Source organism: Myotis nattereri (assembly GCF_964212035.1).
Source record: "Myotis nattereri genome assembly, chromosome: 7".
Taxonomy (NCBI): Eukaryota; Metazoa; Chordata; class Mammalia; order Chiroptera; family Vespertilionidae; genus Myotis; species Myotis nattereri.
In genome coordinates this window covers 85,248,605-85,260,983 of record NC_138082.1, presented here as the reverse complement: position 1 = coordinate 85,260,983, position 12,379 = coordinate 85,248,605, and positions in this window count along the sequence as shown.

The window sequence follows — 12,379 nt, the reverse complement described above, 5'->3', positions numbered from 1 at the left end:
CAGGGCGTCCCAAAAATGTATACAAACTCTAACAGCTAACAGCTCAATTTTGAAAATGAAATATATTTTAATAAACACTGCCTTTATAATTATTTAAAATGTGTGTATACATTTCTTTTAGGACACCATATATATTGAATGTATAAAGTCATTCAAAATTCTACCATAACAGAATTACTTTCAGTGTGTGAAATTTCTTTCCAGGTCTTATCATGTTTACATTATTGCAATCATTGTGCAAGCAGTGTTTCATATTTTTAAATATTTAATATTTATGACTAATATTTCCATGTTTTTACCATTATCTTCATAGTTACAGTTTTTAAAGTGGTATTATTTTATTTTTACTTTTGTTAATCCTTACCGAGGATATTTTTCTTAGAGAAAGTAGAAGGGAGGGGGAGAGACAGAGAGAGAGAAAATCAATGTGAGAGAGACACATCGATTGGTTGCCTCTCGCACATGCCCTGACTAGGGCCAGGGATTGAGCCTGCAACTGAGGTACGTGCCCTTGGCTGGAATCGAACCCAGGACCCTTCAGTCCACAGGCCAACACTCTATCCACTGAGCCAAACTGGAGTGACTGGACAATATTTAACAAATGGATGTACCACAATTTCCTAAGTCATTACTGTTCAAGATTTCCATTATTCCTATTTTTGTGTGTTATAGCTAATGTTCTTATATACATACTAGAGGTCTGGTGCACAAAATTTGTGAAGGGGGGTGTGGTAGGGGAGGGTCCCTCAGCCCAGCCTGCACCCTTTCGCAATCTGGGACCCCTCAGGGGGTGTCCGACTGCTGGTTTAGGCCCAATGTGGGATTGGGCATAAATAGGCATTCGGACATCCCTCTCGCAATCTGGGACAGCTGGCTCCTAACCGCTCACCTGCCTGCCTGTCTCATTGCCCCTAACCACTCTGCCTGCCTGCCTCATTGCCCCTAACCACTCACCTGCCTGCCTCATTGCCCCTAACTGCTTGCCTGCCTGCCTGATCACCCCTAACTGCTCACCTGCCTGCTTGATCTCCCCTAACCACCTCTGCCTCAGCCCCCACCACCGTGGCTTTGTCCGGAAGGACATTTGGAATGACGTCTGAAAGGTCCTTCGGCTGTACAGTCTAATTAGCATATTACACTTTTATTATTATAGACTTGGGCATATACTTTTTCGTTTCTGTTAGATTATAGCTCTAGGATAAATTTCAAGGTTTAAAGTTACTAGATCAAAAAAGCAATTTTATGATTTTATCAAGTTTTGCCAAATTACTTTCTAAAAACATTATGCCAATTAATAATGTGTATTAGTTGTATACTGCTGCATAAAAAATACCACAAAAACTAAATGGCTTAATACAACCCACATTTGTTGTCTCACTGTTTCTGTGGATCAGGGATGCAGACATGGCTTAGCTGTGTCCTCTGCTTTAGGGTCTGTCATGGGCTGAGATGAAGGTGTTGCTGAGGCTGGGGTTGTGCTGGGCCAGCTCGGCCAAGGGTTCAGTGAGCCTGAGGGTGGTGGGGGGTGGTGAAGGATGTAGAAAAGTCAGACAAAGAGAATAAGCTGGGTCTAGGTGGATCTCCTGTGCCTGGCTTGGGCCACAGAGAGAGAGTGAGAGATCCAGAGGCAAGCTGAGCCTTTATTTTGTAGCCAGAGGTAAACAAGGTAGTGGTCACCATAGTTACAATGTTCTTGTGAGTTTCACTTGTTTTGGCAGCACTTGCTACATCTCCCTCAGCCCATGACTTCCCAGATAAGATCTAGGGAGTATCATAAGGTCCAGCCTAATTATGCTAAGAGAACTGTGCCCTCTAAGCTGGGACTTGTTTGTGGCTTTGCCAACAGGTCAGTCCAATGCTTAACCCTATAGCCGCTCCCTATATGGGGTATCATCTGAAAGGCTGGCTGGGGAAGGATTCTCTTTCATGCTCACATGGTTATTGGGGGCTGTTGGGCTGATGACCTCAGTTCTTAGCCAGCTGCTGGTCAGAAGCTGCCCTTTTTTCCTCTCCATGTGAGCCTCTCCAACAAGGCAACTTGCTTCATCAAAGCATGTATCTGAGAAGATAACATTCTACTAGCAAGATAGAAGTAAAAATCCTTTGTAACTTAATTATAGAAGCAACATCTGCTTAATGTTGCTGTGTTCTATTGTTTTAAAACCAAGGGGAGCAAAGGAAAGGATGACACCAGATCAAGAATTCAGGAGCAGGGAGGAGGAGGAGGAGGAAGAAGAGGAGGAGGAGGGGGATGAGGAGAAAAACATAGTTAAAAGAATAAAATGGCAATAAATATTTCCCTATCAATAATCACTTTAAATGTAAACAGTTTAAATGCTCCAATAAAAAGATATCAGATAATTGAATGGGTAAGAAAATAAGACCCATATATAAGCAGTCTACAAGAGACCAATCTCAGAGCAAAAGATACACAGACTAAAAGTAAAGGGATGGAAAAATATATTTCATGCAAATGGAAATGAAGAAAAAGCTGGAGTATCAAAACTTATATCTGACAAAATAGACTTTATAACAAAGGCTATAGTAAAAGACAAAGAAAGACACTACATAATGATAGAGGAAGCAATCCAAGAGACCATAACCCTTGTAAACATTTATGCACCCAGCTTTGGAGCACCTAAACATGTAAAGCAAATCTTAATGGGAATAAAGGAAGAGACTGACAGTAATAGAGTCACAGTAGGATATTTTAACACCCCATTGACATCAATGGGTAGATAGTTCAGACAGAAAACCACAAGGAAATGTGCCAGAAGCCAATTCTAGCATGTCATAATTTCAAGAGTTTCATCAAAAGGTTGATGGAACTTGGGGACTCAACAAGGGCTGAGCCACATATGTTGTCACCTGCTGGGAATGGCTGATGGCATTTCCCCAGACCTGAATAGGATACATTAAATTGATTGTTTGCTGCCAGACAGCTCAAGGCATCTTAATCTACATGTTATTGCCTCCTACTGGCCAAACACCTGAACAGCCATAGGCTAATTCCCCCATTCTGACAATGCCTCTGTATATGAAACCCTGACCCTTTGAAGTGTATATCTCTGCCTTTCCTCAGGACAAATTGTGTTAATAAAAAGCATGGAGCCATGAGATGAGGAGATCTTAGTTTCCTTTAAACTAGGCTCCTCTGACCCCCTAATGCCTTTCAAAATTATGCTTCATCTCTGGACTCCCATTTAATCTACGCACAGCCTTCTCCAGATTTCCTGAACCCTTCTTAATGCTGGAACAAGAACCCTGGCAGAAATGGTGATCTTAAATGACACACAAATTAGATGGATTTAAATAAAATCTTTGGAGCATTTCACCCCAAAGCAGCAGAATATACATTCTTTTCAAGTGAACATGAAACATTTTCTTTTTTAAAAATAAATATATTTTTTATTAATTTCAGAGAGGAAGGGAGAAGGAGAGAGAGATAGAAATATCAATGATGAGAGAGAATCTTTGATTGGCTGCGTCCTGCATGCCCCACACTGGGGATTGAGCCCACAATCTGGGCATGTGCCCTGACTGGGAATCAAAATGTGACCTCCTGGTTCATAGGTCAATGCTTAGCCACTAAGCCACACCAGCCAGATGAACATGGGACATTTTCTAGGACAGATCACATATTATGGCAGAAATCAATCACAGGAAAAAAACCAAAACAACAACAGAAAAACACACAGAGACATGAAAGCCAAATTACATGCTATTAAACAATGAATGGGTCAACAGTGAGATCAAGGAAGAAAGCAAAAGATACCTTGTAACAAATGAAAATGAGAACACAACAACCCCAAATCTATGGGACACAGTGAAAGCAGTCCTAAGAGGGAAATTCATAGCATTACAGGCCTACCTGAAGAAACAAGAAAAATCTCAAATAAACAATCTAACTTTATACTTAGAGGAACTGGAAAAAGAAAAATAATTAAAGCCCAAAGTGAGCAGAAGAAAGGAAATAAATATTAGAGCAGAACTAAATGAAATACGGTCTAAAAAATTTAAAACATCAATGAAACCAGCTGGTTCTTTAAAAATATAAACAAGATTGACAAACCTTTAACCAGACTCATCGGGAAAAAAAAGAGAGAGGACCCAAATAATTAAAATCAGAAATAAAAGAGGAGCCCGGCTGCGGTGGCTCAGTGGTTGAGTGTCAATCTATGAACCAGGAGATCGCAGTTTAATTCCTAGTCAGGGAATGTGCCCTGGTTGCAGGCTCAATCCCCAGTAGGGGTCTTGCAGGAGGCAGCCAATCAACGTTTCTCTCTTATCACTGATGTTTCTATCTCTCTCTCTCCCTCTCCCTTCCTCTCTGAAATCAATAAAAACATTTTTTAAAATAAAGAAATAAAAGAGAAGATGTAACAACTGACTCCACAAAATAAAAGGGATTTAAGAAAACATTATAAACAACTATATACCAACAAATTGGACAATCTGGACATAATGGATAAATTCTTAGAAACATACAATACAATCTTCCAAAACTGAATCAGGACAAATCAGAGAATCTGAATAGACAGATTACAACTAGTGAAACTGAAGTAGTAATAAAAAATTCCCAGATCAGATAGCTTCACAGGTAAATTTTACCAAACATTTAAAGAACTAACATCTATCCTTCTCAAACTATTCTAAAAAATTCAAGAGGAAGGAAGACTCCAGAGTTCACTTTATGAGGTCAGAATTACCCCAAATGCAAAACCAGATTGAGACACTACAAAGAAAGAAAATTATAGACCAATATCCATGATGAACATAGATGCTCAAATCCTCAACAAAATATTAGCAAACCAGATCCAGGAATACATTAAAAGGTCATATACCATGACCAAGTGGGATTTATTCTGGGGATGTAAGGTTGGTAAATATCTGCAAATCAATAAATATGAAACACCACATAAACAAAATGAAGAATAAAAAACACATGATTATATCAATAGATGAAGAAAAAGCACTTGATAAAATCCAGCACCCATCCTATATAATAAAAGAGAAACATGCAAATTAACTGTCCCTCCACCACGCCCACCAGCCATGCCCACCAGCCAATCAGGAGTGAGTATGCAAACTAACCCAACTAAGATGGTGGCGGCTACAGAGCTGGAGTGAGCAGGAGGCTTGGGTTGCCCCCGGTAATGGAGGAAGCCAAGCTTCCTGCCTGCCCTGGCCGGCCCTGGGCTCCGCTCAAGGCTACAAAGTTTCAATTATAGAAGATGAATAAATCCCAGAAAAAAAGAAAAAAGAAAAAAAGGAGAGGCTGGGAGCTTGGGTCACCAGGGGGCATGGCCAGCCTGTAAACGGCCCTCAGCCCCTCACCCAGGCTGGCCAGGCACCCCAGAAGGACTCCCCCCACCCTGAAGGAGCTGTGGGCAGCCTGAAAACAGCCCTCAGTCCCTCACCCAGGCTGGCCACACCCCAATGGGATGAGGGTCCCTGCTGGGGGGCTTGGCCAGCCTGCCAACAACTATCAGCCCCTCACCTAGGCTGGCCAGGTACCCCAAGAGGAACCCCCACCCTGAAGGGGGTGTGGCCAGCCTGCAAACAGCCCTCAGCCCCTCCTGACTCCTCAGGAGTGCTAAGGATATCCGACTGCAGCTTAGGCCTGCTCCCTGCTAGCAAGTGGACATCCCCTGAGGGTTCCCGGGCTGCCAGAGGGATGTCTGACTGCCAGTTTAGGCCTGATTCCCCGGGGAGCGGGCCTAAACCAGCAGGTGGACATCCCCCGAGGGGTCCCAGAATGCGAGAGGGCTCAGGCTGGGCTGAGGGACCCGCCCTCCCAAGTGCACAAATTTTTGTGCACTGAGCCTCTAGTCAACAAATGAAAAGCCAACCCACTGAATGGGAGAACATATTCATTGATATATCTGAGAAGGGTTTAATATCCAAAATTTATAAGGAACTTATAAAACTCAACACACACACACACAAAAATCCAATTAAGAAACAGGCAAAGGACCTAAATAGACACTTCTCCAAAGGGGATATACAGATGGTCAATAGACATAAGAAAAAATGCCCAGTGTCAATAATCATCAGAGAAATGCAAATTAAAACCACAATGAGATATCACCTCACACTTGTCAGAATGGCTGCCATCAATACATCAACAAACAACAATTGTTGGTGAGGATGTGAAGAAAAGGGAACCTTTGTGTACTGTTGGTGGGAATGCAGATTGGTGTAGCCACTGTGGAAAGCAGTACGGAATAACCTCAAAAAAATTAAAAATGAAACTTCCTTATGACCCCACAATTCCACTTCTGTGAATTTATTCAAAGAATCCTGAAATACTAATTCTAAAGAATATATACCTCCGTGTGTTCATTGTAGCATTATTTAAAATAGCTAAGATTTGGAAGTAGCCCAAGTGTCCCTCAATAGATGAGTGGATAAAAAAAGCTGTGTGGCACATTAGGCTGAGCATTGTTCCATGTACCAGAAGGTCACCAGTTTGATTCCTGGTCAGGGCACATACCTGGGTTGCAGGCTCAATCCCCATTAGGGGGCTTGCAGGAGGAAGCCTATCGATGTTTCTCTCTCACATTGATGTATCTCTCTCCCCATCACCCTTTCTCTCTCTTTCTCTCAAATCAACACACACACACACACACACACACACACACACACACACACTCTCACACACTTTAAAAGCAGTGGTACATATACACGATGGAATACTACTCAGCCATGAAAAAGAAGAAACTCTTACCATTTGGATGGACCTGGAGAATATTAAGTGAAATAAGCCAGTCATAGAACGACAAGTACCACACGGTTTAACTTATAGGTGGAATCTAATGAACAAAATAAACAAAGTGGAGACAGACTCATAGATTCAGAAAACAGACTGACGGCTGCCAGTGGGGCAGGGGTGCGGAGCTAGGTGAGAAGGGTAAAGGGATTAAGCAAAGAGGAGAAAAAGAAGACTCATGCACACAAACAACAGTATGGTGATTACCAGGGGGGTGGGGGGGATGAGGTAGAAGAAGGGAAAGGGATAAATGGTGATTGTGCTAGGGGCAGGGGCCTGGCAGAGAAGAATTACTAAGTGGGCTGAGGGGCAGGGACCATGGGAGAGAAAAATTGCTAATTATCTCGCTAGAAAAGCAATGTGTTATGATTAAACCCAGCCAGGTGTGACCCTGCTTTCCTCCCGTTTGTACTTGTAAACTTTATGTGAACTTTTACCCAGCCGGTATCAGAAACGGCTAATGAACCGCTTTGCAGTTAGTTTTTTTCTTTTTTTAGAAATACTTTGTAGTATTGCAGATAAAAGGCTTTGCTGTACTCTCGGTCAACACTGCAAGCTGTGAGTCTCCTACAGGAGGGACGCGGCTGTAGTCAGCTGGCCAGCTTAATAAAGGCTCTAAAAATTTAAATTCTGAGTCAGTGGTCTATCTCGCTGATTGAACCTATAACAGTGATGGAAGGCTACTTAACTTGGGTTGGTAAATACACAATTCAATATACAGATAATATACTATACAACTGTATACCTGAAACCTATATAATTTTACCCAATGTTGCCCCAATAAATTTAGTTAAAAAAAAAAAAAAAGGTCAAGCCCTAGCCTGTTTGGCTCAGTGGATAGAGTGTTGCCTGCCAACCCAAGGGTTCCAGGTTCGATTCCGGTCAAGAGTAAGTAGGTAGGTTGCAGGCTCCTCCTCAGCTTGGCCCAGGTCAGGGTGCATGCAGGAGGCAACCAATCAATGTGTTTCTCTCACATCGATATTTCTGTCTTTCCCTCTCTCTTCCACGCTCTCTAAAAATCAATGGAAAAATATCCTCTGGTTTCTGGGGCAACGAGTGGTCGGGCCAGGGCGGAAAGAAGAGTTGAGCGACTGCTCCGGCTTAGGCTCCAGGTTTGGTAGGCTGGCCGCAGTCCCGGCCCACACTCCTATATTTCTCCCGTGGGCAACCTGGCTGTGGGCACCAGGCGCGGGGCTGCCTGGTGCTGGACTGCGGCCCTACCCGGCCTTCACTGCCTCCAGCAGGTGCGGCTCGCTCAGCGTCAACATCAACTCTGTGTTGCTCCCGTGGCGGGGGGTGGGGGTGGGGGGGGGTGGGGGGGGTGGGGGAGGGTAGTGCTGGTGTGCTGGACCAGGGCAGCCGCCACGGGCAGAAGCTGGGCGAGGAGAGTGCTGTACGCATTGTGCTCACCTCACTGCTGGCTGCCTGCCTGCCTGCCAGCCCGCAGATCTACTTCCTCAAAGGGGGATATGAGACTTTCCACTCGGAATATCCTGATTGTTGCGTGGAGGTAGAACCCATCTCACAAGAGCAGATTGAGACCCAGAGAGCCCCATCAGCCAGTGTGGGGAGCCCGTGCTCAGCATCAGCTACAGGCCAGCTTATGACCAGGTCCGCCCAGTTGAAATCCTTCCGCTGGGAGGCTGGGACTCCGGGTCACCCACCATCTGCAAGGCTTACCTCCTGAAGACCAGGCAGTTGCTCCCGAAGGACGCCTTCCATTACATCAAGCAGAAGAGGGGTGTGGTCTCGCCCAACTCTGGCTTCATGGGCCAGCTCCTGCGTATGAATCTGAGATCCTGCCTTCCATGCCCACTCCCCAGGTTCCCTCCTGCCAAGGGGAGGCAGCCAGCTCTTCCTTCAGAGCCCATTTGCAGATACTGGGCCCTGATGTGCAGGGTTCCTACTACACATTCCCTACCTCGGTGCTGGCACCAGTGCCCACCCACTCGATGGTCGTAGGGCTCAGCAGGGGCCCATGGCCACAGCCACATCCTGCTAAAACTGGATGGGGAGCCCACCCAGCCCCAAGAAAAACTGATTTTGTTTTTTAAACTGGTGGACATTTCACATCTGGGCAATACTGAAGACCCCCTCTGTCCTGCTGCCCCTGTGGGATAGCGAAGGGTCCCCAGGCTTGCAAACGAACTTCAGACTGACCTCCGGGATAGGTTCTCCGGACCGAAGGAAGGTGAAGCCATTATGAGAGCACAGCTTGTGCTGACTACTGTACTTCCAGACCCCTCTGACCTCTCAAGACTGCTCAGTCCTGGCACCTCAAAGTTCGCCTTTTCATGTCAAGCGTAAGGCAATAGACACCTGCAGCAACATGGGAGGAAGCAGTTGCTGGACCCGGAGAAAAGGCAGTTAAGAAGTGGCAGTCTCCATGTCTGTCTCTGTTGCTTCAGGGAATAAGCCGATCTAGTCAGGCAAGTATCCCTATGGGATTTGTAGGGACCCCATATATATGCTGATTTGAAGCCTCATATCCTTTTTAGATTCCCTCTTGGGTCCCATAGACGCAGTTTGTTGAAGTAACAAGATGTTAACACTTCCGAGTTGCCTTTTCACTGTGGGTTCATCCCTGACTTTGGACTTTGGCGTAACTTTTACTCATACTTGAACCTTTCTTGTTACACCTCTACTCAAAGCAACTCTTGTGCCATTTTGAAGAGAGTTCCTTAGACCATAGACCAAAAAATCACCCATTTGAAGTGGTGGGGTGGGTGCCAGGAGAAAAGGGTATCTTCTGTCTGGGTCAGAGTCATTGACATGGTCTTTTCCCCAGCTTGCTGTCTTTATATGTGTTTGTCTCATCTCTTGTAACACTTTTCTCCCCGCTACTCCTCGAGATTGTCTTCAAGATGTTGATGTCTAGAATTTGTAGATTTCACAGTGTGGTACAACTTTATATTTTGTCTAGGTTATTTCTCCAGGGGAAAAGGCAATAATTTCCTAAAATCCATACGAATGTGAAGACAAGCAGTATGTTATTGGTTGACATTTTTTACAGTATTAAATAAAAATAGTAAAAAGAAAAATATCCTCAGGTGAGGATTAAAAATAAAAGTCAGCAAGAGTATATGCTTGTCATAACCAATGGACATAAGACACTGGGGGGTAAGGGAGGCCAGGGGATTGTCAAGGGCGGGGGAAAAAAAGGAGACATATGTAATACTCTTTGTAATACTTTAAGCAATAAAAAAAGAGTATATGCTTGTGTCAATTTCACCAAAACCTTACTAACACACGATGTTATAGTACAGTGGTCGGCAAACCACGGCTCGCGAGCCACATGCGGCTCTTTGGCCCCTTGAGTGTGGCTCTTCCACAAAATACCACGTGCAGGCGCGCATGTACAGTGCGATTGAAACTTCGTGGCCCATGCGCAGAAGTCGGTTTTCAGCCTGGGCGAGTCTATTTTGAAGAAGTGGCGTTAGAAGAAGTGGGGGGTGTCGGTCAGTTGGGTGACGCCACAGGATACCAGCGTGGGGGGAGGCGCCAAATATCAACAGTACTTAAACTATATAGGTAGGTTACTAACAATGTACCTACCTATATAGTTTAAGTTTAAAAAATCTGGCTCTCAAAAGAAATTTCAATCGTACTGTTGATATTTGGCTCTGCTGACTAATGAGTTTGCCGACCGCTGTGCTAGTATTTAAAAACTACCAATATAGTGGGTGTAAAGGACGATCTCTCATCTTAACGCCCTCTTCTCCAGTCTTCCAGACGTCCCTTGTCCTCTCAAGACTGCTCAGTCCGGGCACCTCAAAGGTCCTGGCACCCTAGGGCCACCTGGGTCCTTTGCTCTCAGCTGCTGCCAGGTAATTTCCCAAAAGGTGTCAACTGGTAGTGACCTGAAGAACTGCCCTCATTGGGACTTGAAAAGCTATAAGCACAGACTTGTATTAGGCAGCAGTGAGTTCCCTGGGGGTTCGAGTCTCAAAGAACTGCTGGTATTTGGGCAGCAACTCACAGACCTGAACTGCTTGGTACTTGTACCACTTAAAAATACTAAAGTTTAGGAAACCAATCTTCTTTTAAAGTTTAAAACTATCTCATTATTTTTGCCAAAACAATGAAGATACATATTAATACCCCACTTTTATAGATAGGAAACTCAAGATCAGAGATGTGAAATCACTTGTTCAAGGCCATCCTGCTCACATGGCAGGACCAGGATTTGAACCCATAACTGGCTGCCCAGTCTGTGCTCTCCCTCTGCCTCCTCAGGTGCCCTGTCCTCAGCTGGAGCCTCCTAGGGCTCTGTAACACTGCCCTTCCACCCCATTCCCACCTCGGCACTAAATATATCTGGTGGCCCTTCCTCTTCCGTTACCTGAAAGGGTCTCCTTGGAAGTTCCAGAAGGCTCTTTTCAGTGACTTTTTTTTTCCTGATAAGAGCTGAGGCTAGAGTCACCTCTAACCAGCATGGGGAGAAAGGCTATAGAGTCCAGAGTGCAAGTTTGCACCATGAAACCCTTGGGATAAATAGGACAGTATAAACATTGGGTCTCAAGAATGGGATCTGGAGCCAGACTGCTAGCTTCAAACTTTGGTTCTGCCACTTACAAAGCTTTATGACTTGGGTATATTTCTTCACCTTTCTGTGCTGTTTGCTTGCTTGTATAATTGAAATAATATCAACTACATGTCCTAATTTGGGGATAAGTTCTTTTAAATGCCTCTAAGAACCCAGCACAGTGTCTGGAGTATAATAAAGGCCCCATAAACATTACTAGAGGGATGTGAGGACCTACACATCCATTTGGGACCCAGCCTGTGATGATGCGGGGGATGGCTTCCATGTGTGTGCTCAGCTCCAGGCACGGCTGCATGGGGCCCTGCACTGCGGGCACTGGCTGGTGGGGAGGGAGGCAGCAGAGTAGGATCAGGGATGGGCAGAGCCAACGCCAGCACCTGGGACTCCCCTCCCTGTATTCTGCCTATGCTCGGGTGTGTATGTGTGTGGTGGAGGTTGTATTCGTGTACTGATGTAGCTCTGAAAACTATGAACATGTGGGGGGCAGGACTCAATAGAACTATGTCCCCTAGGGACCCAGGCAGCGTGCTGATGACTGAGAAGATGCGGGGCCGTGTTCACTGGGTAACTTCCTGTCTCCTGGCCCAGCTGCGAAGCCCTAGAGCATGTGTTTTAACCTTTTTGTGATCAACCCCCAAGCTGTGTGGAGGGGCCCAATATATCACAATAATTTGGAGGTCACCTTCCCCTAAAGCCTCTTGGCATCCCTGCCTCAGTAGCCACCCGCGCCCTGCAGGAAGTGACCCAGAAGTGTCCTGGTTTCCCCACTGAAATCAGCAACGATGGGAGATCAGGACCAGGCCCCGTCCCAAGTCGGGAAGACGGGACTGGGGTCACGTACCGTCCGCGCGTCCAGCCAGCCTTACTGTAACTGCTGAGACTCCGAGGAGCCAGGACTGTCTGCTGTCGTCTCAGAGCCTCAATCGTGTACTAAAAATGTTATGGAGAACCTCAGTCCAGAGCTATAAACAAGATACAACCTGCCCTTGCAGACAGTACATTTCAGCAGGAGATGCTAAGCCACTAACCCCAGGGCAACTTTCTTAATTACAGTTAGCAGT